Genomic DNA, 13,924 nt, shown 5'->3' with positions numbered 1-13,924 from the left:
AGTCCCTGCATCAAGTGCAGACAAAATAAAGCAGCTATCTCTGCAGTACTGATGAAATACCAAAAGAATTAGGTTCTCTGTAATGTATTAAACACATGCCCTGATATATTTTTGAGCAGATCTTTTCATTGGGAGCAAACTCTGTACAGTAATTGAGACTATTTATTTATGCTACTCCAGAACCTAAGCATTTTAACTAACTGTTCAAATGGACAGTATCATGTCACTTGTGGATTTTAATTCCTGTTTGATCTCTGCTTCACAGTAATGGATACTTTGTGAGGTGATTAGCAGAGAAAGTGTTCTCAGAGCATGAGGTAAATAAACATGATTCCATTCTGTTGCAAGTTCAGAACTGTTTGTCTTTCCTAATAATCACCTCTTCCTCCTTCTTCATTGCAACCCCAATTAATCAAGTTTATTAAGTCTTAATGACTGTTCTTTACTACCATGAACATTTTTAAAAATGCAAAGTTTCCTCAGTTCTCTGTTCTCCAAACATGTATTTGATTGCAATAGGTTTTGCCAGTCCTTCTAAGAGTGAGATAAAAACTTGAAGAAACTGATGCTTGGGGACAATAGCACTGACCTACCAAATATCGCTTCTGACACACACACCCAATTCCTTTTTGTTGGAAAATAGACCTATCTGTGTCACATGACCTGTTCCCCTAAACTAGCTGATTGTCCATCAGTTCAATGGAGGATCCTCTCCCACTGAAGGATGTCGTCCCAAATTGGCACTGCCCACGGACTTCACTTCTGTATGTGGGAAAGGGCTAGAGAGCCACCATCTTTCTCCTTTCTCTCAGGCAGCAAAATGTCTCCTGCCTGCTCTAATGTGCCCTTCTTCACTGATACAACCAGGTCATTAGCAATGGGATCTATAATCCAGGAGCTTCTTGGTTTAATTTTCACCTCTGCTATAATGTCAGAAGGTAACTTTTGGCAAGGTGATAGCTCTGAGCCCTGACCTTCTCTCTACAATGTGAAGAATCATATTGACTTTTCCACAACTGTTTTAAGGACTGGGATAATGCAAAGCACTTTAATCACCTAAGGCAGTGGTCCCCAACCTTGGGCCTCCCGATGTTCCTGGACTTCAACTCCCAGAAATCCTGGTCAGCAGAGGTGGTGGCAAAGGCTTCTGGGAGTTGTAGTCCAAGAACATCGGGAGGCCCAAGGTTGGGGACCACTGACTAAGGCATACTCTATTATATGACAGTGTTAGCTGCTTGTTTCCATGAATGGTGGAAACAGAACTATCTTTTTGATAAAGGTTTTGTTATAGTTATAGCTGTACATCTCAGTGTACAACAAAAATGTATTTGTTTCCTTTTGGGAAAATTCATGAACAGATGTATGCAGGCACACACAGCTCAGTAGCACATTGGTACAGTCACATAGTAAATCAGAAAACAGAGAAGAACGGCATGAATTCAGTGCCACCCACCCAGCACATGAGACACTCTTAGCCTCAGCAGCACAAATAGAGAAAAAAAGCCAAGGAAGTAGCCAGCCAGCCACAACCCTCCCAGCTCACATACTCCCACAGAAGCAAACAAAACACTCTCCCAAACCATACCAAAATATACTGTACAGTTTTAACAATAAGAATAAGTACACAGAAAATTATCTAAATATCTATCAAACTGGGAGGGAAAACATGCACAGATGGAAAAATAGCAAAATTGCACACAGAAACACCCCTCTCCCATAAACAAACAAACAAACAAAATCAAGCAACCAAGGAAGCAAATACAGTAAAGGCAATCCCCCAAACAATGAAAGATTGACCTTCTGAATATGGGGGCATGAGAGGGATTTCTCTCCTTCCTACCACTCCATGTCTTTTCTTCCCTTCTTTTTGCAAGCAGCAGCAGCAATAATAATCCAAGAAAGGAGGGTACCCCTCAGAGAAATTGAAGAGAGGACCAAAAAATACTCTCAAGGAAGAACACTGTCACAGGCAGCAGTTGTAAGAATAATCCAAAGAAGGGGGGGAAATCCTCCTAAAATGTGTGAGGTGGGGGCAAAAAAAGAAAAGCCTTCAAGATTCACAAGCTAGGAGGCTGGCAGGCCACACCATCAGTGAGGGAAGATACCAGGAGCTCAAGAGAACAAAATAATCACACACACAAAGAATAACTAAATCAAAGCCAAAGAGCATTCCTCATTGGGTTCCAAACAATCCAGGTCTTTTTTTTTTTAACAAATTCCATTTTTGTCCTCCTTTGTGGATATTCTGAGTTGCTGCTGATAGCAGCCCTTGTGATGCTGTTGCATGAAAAATTTCCAGAATTATTTCACAGATGAGGGATGAACTAAAGATTAAATGAAAGACGGAAACACAAAGAGACCCCACAGAATGTTCATGTCCCCCTTCCCTTGTTAATCCAAATCATTCATATTTAAGGGTTATTTGGGGGAAATATATGAAAGAACTTGAAAATAAAGAAGAGCCCTTTCAGGTTTCGTCCACTTTTGTGTAAACACAAATGGCCCACTCTTAATGGCTATTATTGTTCACTGATGTTGCAGGTTTTTCTGTCAGTCTTTTAGAGCACTGCAAAATTTGTGGCATCTGAGTTGCAACAATTATAGCACAAGTAGTTAAGCAACACCACTTGGTGATTCTCTGTAAGAGCCAGGAAATTTGTTTTCTGTTGCATTTGCTGTCATACTAGTTTTCAGATCTCTAAATCCCTGGAAACATGCCAGTTTGCTTGCATTAGTGAAGCACTTAGTAAACCAGTAAGCATTGTGTGAGTCGAACACCAGGCCAATTCAGACTGGTATACTTTGGCCATCATCTTTTGGAAATAAGAAGCTTAAGCTCAAGTCAGATGCTGTATGCTGTACTGCCTAACCTCCCCAGATATTTTGTTTAAATGAATCCTCTCAAAATTTAAGAAGGCAGAGTCCATGTGATAGCTACTCTGTGCTTTATTTGTTGTGTGAACAAGAAATGACATAACAGGGAAGTAAGAAAACCCCTCTCAGGTTACCCTACAAACTAACAGAGGCTTCTGAGAGGATTATAGGCCAAGAGCCTTCCTAAGTATTCTCATGGTGTTACAGCTAAATCAAAGGTAACCTGGCAAGGAACTGTCAACAGGTGAAGACAGGAATGGGTCAAAAAGAGTTATGCATCAAGATTAAATTTAGAGTTACTCCAGCTGAAGGGATCAGGTTAAAACACAGTTACCTATCCCCCTTGGTTTATTTACCGTTTTTGGCGGAACAACTGACGAAATATTTAAAGGAAGAAGGATGTGAGACACTTTGGCCCTGAGCCATTGAGCTTCCCTCTTGCTGACAGACTGATATGGTTGAAGCGGCACCCGGAAAAAGCTGAGGAAAAGATAAGGAACTCTGGGTGCCTCTTATGAGTGAAAACCTGGCACTTAAACCCAAAAAACACCACCTCAAAAGAGAAATCAGTCCCTACCTGCCTAGATGAAAGAACATTACTCACAAAGCAACCAGTTTAAAGGAGAAACCAGTTTTGTGGGACACTATAAGTCATGGCGTTTCCCCCTCACATGCTTACTATCACTTTTAAATCAAAATTCAGCAATGTTCAGTTTCACCAATCTGATGTGTATCGATGCTAAGGTACTTGAACTGGAATACCTCATGGATAGCAAGCAAGGTCCCCTCTAAGGTGCATAGCTACATGGGCAGCTGGGGGATCACTCCCCCACTTCTTTTATATTAAAAAATTGCTCTACCAGGAACAACACTTTTTAAAATCTTGGGGTGAATGGGAAACTCCATGGGACCCTGTGTCCACAAAGCCACATGCTCCCTCACATTAGAATGATAACTGAAACAGGAAAAAAAATCTAGTTCTCAGAGGTCAATAATTTTTCCTTGAGTGCTGGCTTGTTACATCTGGTGGAAAGCGGGATCATTAAACAGCTGCAAGAAGGCCTTTTCCCTCAGGGACATTATCAGCTGTTGTGGAACGTGTAGACTTCCAGATATTAACATTTTATGTAACATTGCCCCTATAGAGGTCTTACTAAGAATATAATATTGGATACATGCTGGCACCCTTGCCTATGTCATAACACAGATAATGTCACAGGTCATGCCATGAAGTGGATACCCTTGTTCTGGAACTATTTTCTTCATCTCATTGAAACATCAATGATCACTTTCTCACAGAGAGCAAAAAAAAAAGAGCTAGAGTTACAGCTCACTCTGCTTTCCTTGCTAACAGGAACTCTGTACATCACCTAGCACTATGTTACTTTGGTCTCATTTGAAATTTTGAACCTCACAAATGCGGATCTGGGGAGACATGTGGGGATTTAAAACAAAGGAGAGTCCCTTAGGTTTGCCCATGACATAGAACCTGTCCTAATCACAGTCTTGAATGGACCTTAAACTGCTTCCAGAACATCTGTTAACAAGCAAGGTCTAAATACTGTAAAATAAAGAAACTGTCTTGGTTAGCAATTGGCTTTCTTCCTATGCTACTATTAAAAGCAAATAAAAGATAAAAATAAAAATGGGGCAATTCACGATTCCCTTGCCTTTCCTAAATGCCTTATTGCCCAGTCATGCTACTGGGCATTAAAGCTCAGAAAATTTCCTTTCTTTTTCTCTCTCTCCCTCTCCCTCTTTCTGTCTCTAGCTACCTTCCAGAATCTACCATTCTCTACAACTTTTCTGCGTTCGGTGTATGTGCTGCATCCTGTACTCTTTTCCACATCTTGGTTGGCGGCAGAGAAACATGTACTCCTAGGGTGTGCGGTTTGCAGATGTTATGAGCATGCCATCCTGAACAAACTGATCTTGGCCATATAGCAAATGGTAAACATGCCTTGGTTCAAAGTTGAGAATGGAGATGTTTAGATTGTTTTGTCACCCACTGCTACTTTATGAACAAAGATATGGTGGGGAAAGTTTTACCTACTGAATTTAGGTAAATATTTAGGCATAATAGAAATATGAGGGCAGCTGGTAAAGGGAGAGGTATTGAGGGAGAGACATTTTTTTAGAAACAGATGTGTCTGATACCTGGAAGAAATTCTCTGCAAAAAAAACCCACAAAGATTCTGTCCAGAGGTTGGAATTTTGGATTACAAGAATATACTACACACTCCTTTAGAGTACAACACAAAACACAACATGCTACATGCTGGCTTGGGGATTCTGGGATCATGATTCCCCAAACACCTAATACTCCCAAGGCCAGAATTTACTGCAAACAATTAATTATCTAGAAAATTAAAAAAGGAAGTAAACAGTATTTGTATATGCATAAGCCAATGGATGAATGCGCAAACACAGATCTTGCTTGTAAAACTGGGCAATGACTGTACTTTAGTGGCATAATCGGATTGTCATGACCATCAGCCCAGCTAATTTTCTCTTCTAGGGAAGCTAGCAGATCAGAAGAGAGCCAATTAGGGTATCAGTGATCAGAGTCAGCTGATATGGAAGTATTTATTAGAGTGTGCTTGAGGTGAAGAGGCAGTTGGGTGGTTTTCAATTACAGAATGGCCTTAAACTCTGGTTCACTAGTTTAGTAGCAAGAAAGTCCATTGTTTGATCTTCTAGAAATGATTCATTCTAACAGATTAAGGGATTTGTTTCCATTTCTTCCCACCTACAGGAACTGGGTGGTGGTCCAGTTCAAAATGGATAGAAGCAGGATATCAAACCGCATCTAATTAAAAAGAAATCACCTCACAGAGAGAAAGAACTGAGGCATAAACTTCACTTCTGGGGAAATTCATGACGATTGTTACCCTTTGATGCTGCTTAATAGCTTTCCCTCTTGGTCCCCGTTATACCTGAGATCAAACCAGTTGCTCTTCTCCCATTATCCCCTTTCAGCCTCTAAGGGAATCTTCAGTCTGTGAAATTGCAAATTGAAATTCTCCACTCTGCTGAAATCTCCTGACTTCCATGAGGGTGTAGATTATCCACACCACCTGCTCATGGCAGGCTTTTTTGAACCTGCCTGCCACAGAAACCACTGCTAGTTGGCCAGGAAAGAGCTGTGGGTGTCCCCGAGTTGTCTTACCCACTGCAATCTTCTAATGCTGAATTAAGGGCAAAACAGCTTCCAGGGACACAACAGAACAACAAAAAGGACAACACCACATTTATGCTTCCTGGGCAAATTTAGTCAATTGATTAATCCAGTGCCTGGATTCCCATGCTTTGGGGGAGAGTACTGTAGTGCGGTACAAATCAATCAACCAATGGCCAACTAGCAGTGAGAGACTACGTTGGTTCCTCCCTACTGTTCCTCCTCCAGAAGACTGCACTACAGAGAAACCAGCTTTGAACAGGAGATGCTGCACTTTTCTTCTTTGGAACTGTTTTGATGATGATGATGATGATGATGATGATGATGATGATGATGATGATGATGATGATGATGATGGTTGTTGTTGTTGTTGTTGTTGTTGTTGTGTTGTGCATGTCTTTTTTCTCTTGAAATTGTTTTAATTGTAATGGTCTTTAAATATTGTTATTAATATTGTTTAATTGCACTTTTAGTATTTTAATTGATGTAACTGTTGTTATAATTCCATTCCCCCACCCCTATGTCCTGGAAATGCGGAAAAGGCAGGATAAAAATGAAAGACACTATTTACAGTAGGGGCGTGTTTTGTATTCAGACAAATGTGCAAATAAAAAAATGATTTAAGGAATCTGTGTCTTTCAAAGGCAGCCACGGGGTGGAGCAACACCCCCATTGATCTGTCATATTAAATCTGGCATTCATACATTGCACTTGGAAGCAACAAAAGAGAAAGTAAAACTGAAGAAGATGAAGGAACATATGGTTTTTACTGTCCTTGCTAGTCATACTGCAGAGTCATTAGTTAACTTATCAAAGCCTTGTGGCTACACAGATCCAAGGAACAGGAAGGATGGGGGCGAGATAAAAGACAAAAAGTGTAGAAAAGAAGGTTCACTAACATTGCTTCTACTAGGGATGGGGACTTGAGTCATGGGACTTGCTGTCAATTTGGACTTAAGTTGCATTGGTGACTCGACATAGACTCAGGGTTTGTTTGTTTTCTTCCAATGACTTGGACTCGATTTGGAACTTGGAACCCACCCCTCCCTTGGGATTTGGGACTTGATACTAAAGACTCAGACTTGGGACTCAAAGACTTGTCAACATCTCTGACTCTGATAAGAAGGAAGCAAAGAGGACTGAGCCCATTGCCCTTTCAAAGGCCCTCACTCCTTTCCCAGTGGCTTCTTTGGGAAGTTGATCAGGACTTTCTCCAGCCAACTGGAAAGAAAAGGAGGAAATAAGTATAAAAATTAAAAGATCACTCAGCTCTGCAGACGGTTGTTGGTGCCTTTCTGTTCTGCTTGTTGTACATGGTCTATGATGACCTGGCTTTACCATTATTGCTCATTTGCATAATACAATACAAAGCAATAGACAAATACTGCTACAGATCAAGACAAGGGCTGTGTTGGAGCGTCAGCCCTAATTTAGGTGCCTTCTTTTTGGGAGGGCCCTGTGCATATCCCTAAATTAAAGTATTTATAATGCTCTGCATAGCCTTGGGCAAGCTGCACAGTTCCATAGTGCTATCAAAAAGGAGGACTTGGAGACCACTTCTGAATTATTTATCCCTAACCCCAGTAGACTCACCCTAAGTTGGAATTCACATGGTTGCACATCCTTAACTATCCGTTAGACTAATTCTTAGCCAGGCATAACTTTCGCAAAGTAGCAGACAGAATGGGCTGGAGAACCAAGGATTAAATCCAACTGTTTGGTCCCTGGCTGCAGAGCTAAAGGTTGGGATTTGAGTTCCCCACTGTGCCTCCTGAGTGAAAAGCTGGTCTGTTTAGCTTTGGGGAAACTGGACAGTCCCACAATGCCCCCAGAAGAAGGGGAAAATAAACCACTTCTGAGTACTTTATATTTAGAAAACTCTAGAAAGGGTCACTGAAAGCCAGAATTGATGGCACATAATGATTATTATTATAGCCTCAAGTGGACCAGATCCGCTAAATCAATTATACTCCAGTCAAAACTTATATAAGTCCCATTGAGTCTAGCTGTCCGTTCTAGGTGGAACTAACAGTTTAGCTCTGAGATACATTAGAAACTTTGAACTAAAAGCATATTTTCTATTTGTAAGGGGTATCGGAGTGTCAATAATGAAGCTCACAAAAAGATGGTTAAAGATGGACACCCTGAAGTAGGTATGTTTTGAAAGCCTGTGCTGCAGAGGCCATTGTGTAGTTCAGTGGAAGGAAGAACCATTTGATTACTCAGTCAATGTATGGCCATCACCTATATCAATGGTTCTCAAACTTGGGTCCCCAGAAATTCTTGGACTGCAACTCTCAGAAATCCTGGCCAGCACAGCAAGTGGTGAAGGCTTCTGGGTATTGTAGTCCAAGAACAGCTGGGGACCCCAGTTTGAGAACCAGGGATCTGTATAGCATATCAGATGACCTAAGAAGTTGAGGATTTAAATGTCACCATGGCAACAACCATAGAAGATGTCTTCAGACAAGTTGCTGCATTTGAGTCATTCATTTGCAGATTGGAGTGACTGCTCTGTCTTTCAAGATTGTTGTAATATAGGTATGGGGTTTATGTGGCCTTCTGGGAGTTATTACACCGCACATCTCATCATCCATCACTACTGGCAATTCTGGCTAGAGCCAATGGGAACTGCAGTCAAGTATGTGCTCATAGATTCCACGTCTGTGTTATAACCGCTATCAAGATAAGGTAGGTGTGATCACTTTCAACGAAGGGCTGTAATGCCTGGTCACATGCTTGATTATGCAACCTAGATGTGTCGCTTAGCAGGAATTGGCCACAATTACTTATACAAACTATGCTTAAGCATCAATATATAATCCTTGCCTAAGGATTATATTAATGGCAATGAGCGAGCAATCCAAGGTTTTTTTGACCTCCAACCATCCCATTTCAAGGAAGCAAGCAAAGAGATTCATGGTTTTACATTACTCAGCACCCTACCTCGTATATTCACACACTGAATTTCTTTAAAACATATACCTACACTGGGTTTTTTAAAGTATCTTTGTTTCATAAAATGAAAACATATTGTAAAAAAAACAAAAGAATAACAGACAGAACAACAAACAAATAAAAAACATTAATTATACACCAACAAATTGAAACAAAGTTCTCCCCCGCACTGGGACCAATGGAGAACTAGCCCTTTTCCTTTATTTCAAAGATTCCCATTCCCCTACCAAAATTGTAATGTTTCTTCTGATGGTGCTCTTCCCTTCCCCTTTATTAATACATAATTAATAAAATCTCCCCAAATTTCTGCAAAAGTATGCCTTTTAAGGCCTCCTTTCTTTACTTTAATATTACATGTTAATTTGTCGTTAATAGCTATATTTCATACCTCTGTATACCATTCACTTAATTGAAAATTATGTTTTATTTTCTAGTACAGTACTTGGCTATAATTAATCTAGCAGCTGTGATTAAATTAGAAATTAATTCTATAATTGCCCAATTATATTCCACCTTATCACCTTATCGAGTAGACCAGATAGGCGGGGTATAAATCAAATAAATAAAATAAATAAAATAAAAATATTAAAACACATTTACAAATGTGTGATGAATTTAGTCTACTGGTTGGTATGTATGTTACGTGCCGTGAAGTTGGAAGCAACTTATAGCAACCTCAATAAGGCTTTCAAGTACTGTATGTGAGATAAATAATTAAGGAGTGTTTTTTACCAGTTCTACACCTTCATTGAGTTTCTATGGCCAAGAAGGGATTCAAACCCAGGTCTCCTGAATCCTAGTCTACCACTCTATGCACTACACCATTGCTGGTATTTACATACATGTAAATGTTTGTCTCTCCCGCCAACCTAGCAGTTCGAAAGCATGCAAATGCAAGTAGATAAATAGGGACCACCTCGGTGGGAAGGTAACAGCGTTCCGTGTCTAAGTTGCACTGGCCATGTGACCACGGAAGATTGTCTTCGGACAAAACGCTGGCTCTATGGCTTGGAAACGGGGATGAGCACCGCCCCCTAGAGTCGAACACGACTGGACAAAATTGTCAAGGGGAACCTTTACTTTTACCTTTAAACGTTTGTCTAAACAAGAGATAGCATGGCGTAGGCAACCAGTCTGATGCAGTGGACAGAGTGGTCCGCTAAGACTCTGGAGACCTGGGCTCAAAACCCTGCTCACTCATGAAAACTTACTGGGAGTGCAGAACTAGTAAAAACCACTCCTTAATTATCTCACATACCTTGAAACCATTATTAGGGCCACTATAACTGAGAAACAAATTGAGGCTGCATAACATAACAATATTGCCTATGTGTTTCCATCACTTTGTGTCTCCAGCTTCATTATCAAGTTTACTGACAGGTCATAACCACCCTCCCACCGCAGAGAAACATTCACATCTCCAAATGATACCTCTGATGCACTGCTGCCCAAGGGCACCAGTTGAGGACCCTCAAAAGTTGAGGATACATGACACATGTACGAACACATAGGAAATGGTTATACTGATCAGATGTGATCAATGGGGAATTTGCAAACGGGGAATCATTTTGTTTTTGATTATTTTGGAACGATTTCCACAGTTTTACAAATTTATTGATTGATGCAGCAGGAAGAATTTGAGCTGTTGAACACAAAAAAAGTGTGGGGGGAAGCTAAACTGATCAATTGCCCCATCCCTATGGAGAAAGTATATCTGTTTCTTTGATGCATCCTTTCGCATACAAGCCAAGGTGCACATAACACATCTGATTTCCACCCTTTCAACTGCCATTAAATTTGTTGCTGCTGTTATGCACCACTAAAATATGAATCAGGGCCTTCTGCCTCCTACTCCAACACTCTGTCTATTAGGCTGGGCTCTCGACTGTTACAACAGCTATTTGTTATATTTCAGGCAAAATCCAAAGAAATACTGTAAAACAAAACAACAACAAAGGCCAAAATCACATGATACCTGGAAGACTAGCTATTATATTTTAATGTGGGCTTTCATGGACAAGTCCACTTTGTCAGACATATGGAAACAGAATGAAATGTTGAATGAACTAGCATTGTATTTCGGAATACAAAGCAGCTGTCGAGCATGGCTAGAAATAATTAAAATGAGAAGCCCTTTAAACGGTAAAGATAGGCTCAGGAATTACTGTGTAGAGGAAAAAGTGGAGAAAAAAATGCTTCTGGGCGCCCTTGCCCTTCCTTAAAAAGCAGCAGGAGCTGGAAGCACTGATGGGAATACCGTTGGTTGTAATGAGCGAAAAAGACCTCTAGGGGGCTCTGCGTTCTTTTCCACACGGAAAGGGATTATGGAGTCCGTTTCACCGATTTCAGGAGATTCCTTCCCGCCCCCCTGCCCCATAACCGGGTTTATGAACAAACAAGAAAACGTGGACTTAGACCTACAACATTCAGTCTATCTACCGAAACTTCAGGGCCCTGGAGACTGCAAGAACAGGACGTTGCTTTGCACTGACAAAAGTCGTTTCTACGGCCTCGTTACTTAACGTATTTATTATATTTTATTTCATACGGCGATCTCTTCTGTAGTACTTCGAACACATGTTTCTGTATGGGAACAGTTTGAATTTACCGTGCCCCCCCCCCAAAAAAATGGGGGCCATCCCATAAACAAAGACAGTTTTCTGTTAATAGTGTTAAATTCATTTGCGGGGAAACGGGACGTGTACATGCTCCACCAGTCCGTTAAAAAAATTAAGAAAGAAGGAAGGAAAGAAAAGGACGAGCCGACCAACATTATTTTAACCTCTTTTGGCTTTCATCGGAGAACAGCGCAAAACAATCTCGCGCGTTTACTCAAAATTAAAGTCCCAAAGTACGGAATGGGCCTTGCCGTTAAAGAAACGTGGCTACGGTTTCCTCAACTTTTTCTGGATCGTACCCAAAACTCTCCTCCCGTCCCACTGCAGTGAAAGTATTCAAGGGTACACACGGTCTTTGCTAAACGCGCTTTTGCTGCTGCAACACCAAAGCTTTCTTGGAAACAGGCCTGCGATTTAAATAGAAATTACATTTCCATTAACTGTCCTGCAGGCCTTAAATTAAAGGGTTTATTAATTAATTTAAAGTCACCCGTCGAAATGAAGATTCTTTCCCTCCCGTCAAAAATATTTTCAATAAATACCTGTTCCACAACAGCAGGAATGAAATATTATTGTCTATAACTTTCCCTTCCCTCTTACAACAAATACCGAAACCAACATACCTATACCTATATCTGTATATTGCGGTATAATCTATTTACAGCAACGACGTCCCAGATTGAGCAAGTTCTCTATCGGATCCCTAAAAAGTTACAAACAAGGAACTCGGAATCTCGTCTTACTTGTAGCTTCTTAGTGATTAAATAAAGGTTTCACCCAACCTCAAACTTTCCTTTTTCTCTCCTGTCCTTAACGAAGGTGGCTTTAAAATCGATCGTCGGGTTTGCAGGACGAATGGTTTGTTGTTGTTTTTTTAAAAAGGAGAAGAAAACCAGTCCTGAACGCGTTACAAATTTTAAACAACAACATCAATCTTATTTAAACTGCGAAAGCAGAAGGTTATTTGTATAGCGGGTTTTTTTGGGGGGGAGGGGGGACCCGAAAGCATCATCCAACGTTTCCAAGCTCTGCGAAACCAAGTTTTGTGGTACAGTTAAAGGCTCACAAGTTGTAAGTACTGTAGTATACACTTTAGTGGATGGTAGGTCGCTTACACCTGAAGCGGGCTGCAGTCCAGGAAAGCTTAAACCAAGAAAACACGATCGTCTTCAAGATAGCGCAGCACTCTTCGTTTTGTTTGCAAGACTTCCCATCTAAAAAGTAGAACGAGGAATTAAGCTGGTCGTCAAAACTCCACCATTAAAACACCAATTTCACTTATTGACAAGTGCTTAATTTTGACGACATCGTGGTCGGAATAGATACAAATAAAACAACTCCCAAAAGCAGAAATCAAGTGTAGTAACCATAAACGAAGCGGTGGTGTTGGATTTGTATTAATGGTGTTTTCAGATGCACTGTGGTCGTCAGAAGTTAACAGCGTCTTCCTAATCCATATCTCTACGAAGTATTTCTCACGGGGCTTAATCCAAATTCAAGACTGCCTCCTAAAACTGTTTCCTAGATTTGAGACTCCATTTTAAGAAAACTCTACAGTACATTTAATAGTTTTCGGAGAAGAAACCCATGGATGCCCACGGGCGAACACGGGGACGCTTTTATCCCCCAATCTTAAAATTCATGTATTATTTTAATGTACACAAACAAGCACAATATTACTGCGCCCAAATGATGCTCACGCTACTAAGCGGAGAGTCTTAATATAGCCCTATATTATTTTCTTCAAGTGAAAGCATCGGCATCTTATGTACTTTTAAATACTGTCAAATTATGGTTTGCTCAAACATGCGAGTGCTGTATTTCAATTACGGCTATCTAGAGTGTACATCTATTTCTGGGGGGATAGCAAAGAAGGAGAACCAGAACGACTGCTTAATTTTCTAATTTTTATTTTTTAATCGTTTCGTTCAAGTTATCATTTCCCCCCAGTAGAATGTAATTTTATAAATCAATATTTCGCTTGCTTTTACTCAGACAAGTGTTTTTGCGCACTTATTGAGACTGCCATCTCTCATGTCATCGCAAGCAGCAAGAATTAACTTAAATCCCATCCGAGTGTGCATCTTGGCTATTCAGCAGAAGGAAAGGGAGGAGTGTGAGATGCTATTGTTATTAATGATAATAAAGATGCATTTGTAGCTCATTGATTAATTCTCATCAAAACTCTAGTCTTCATTTATCTACTCTACAGGGGTTTCTTTGGTGTCATTTAACTGTATTTCCTGCGCTAATTAAAAATCTTGAAAGAAGACCGTAATATCTGAAGGCAAATTCT

Source organism: Pogona vitticeps, chromosome 6 (assembly GCF_051106095.1).
Source record: "Pogona vitticeps strain Pit_001003342236 chromosome 6, PviZW2.1, whole genome shotgun sequence".
Classification (NCBI taxonomy): domain Eukaryota; kingdom Metazoa; phylum Chordata; class Lepidosauria; order Squamata; family Agamidae; genus Pogona; species Pogona vitticeps.
The sequence above is the reverse complement of the archived record's forward strand: the minus strand, read 5'-3'. Positions refer to the sequence as shown.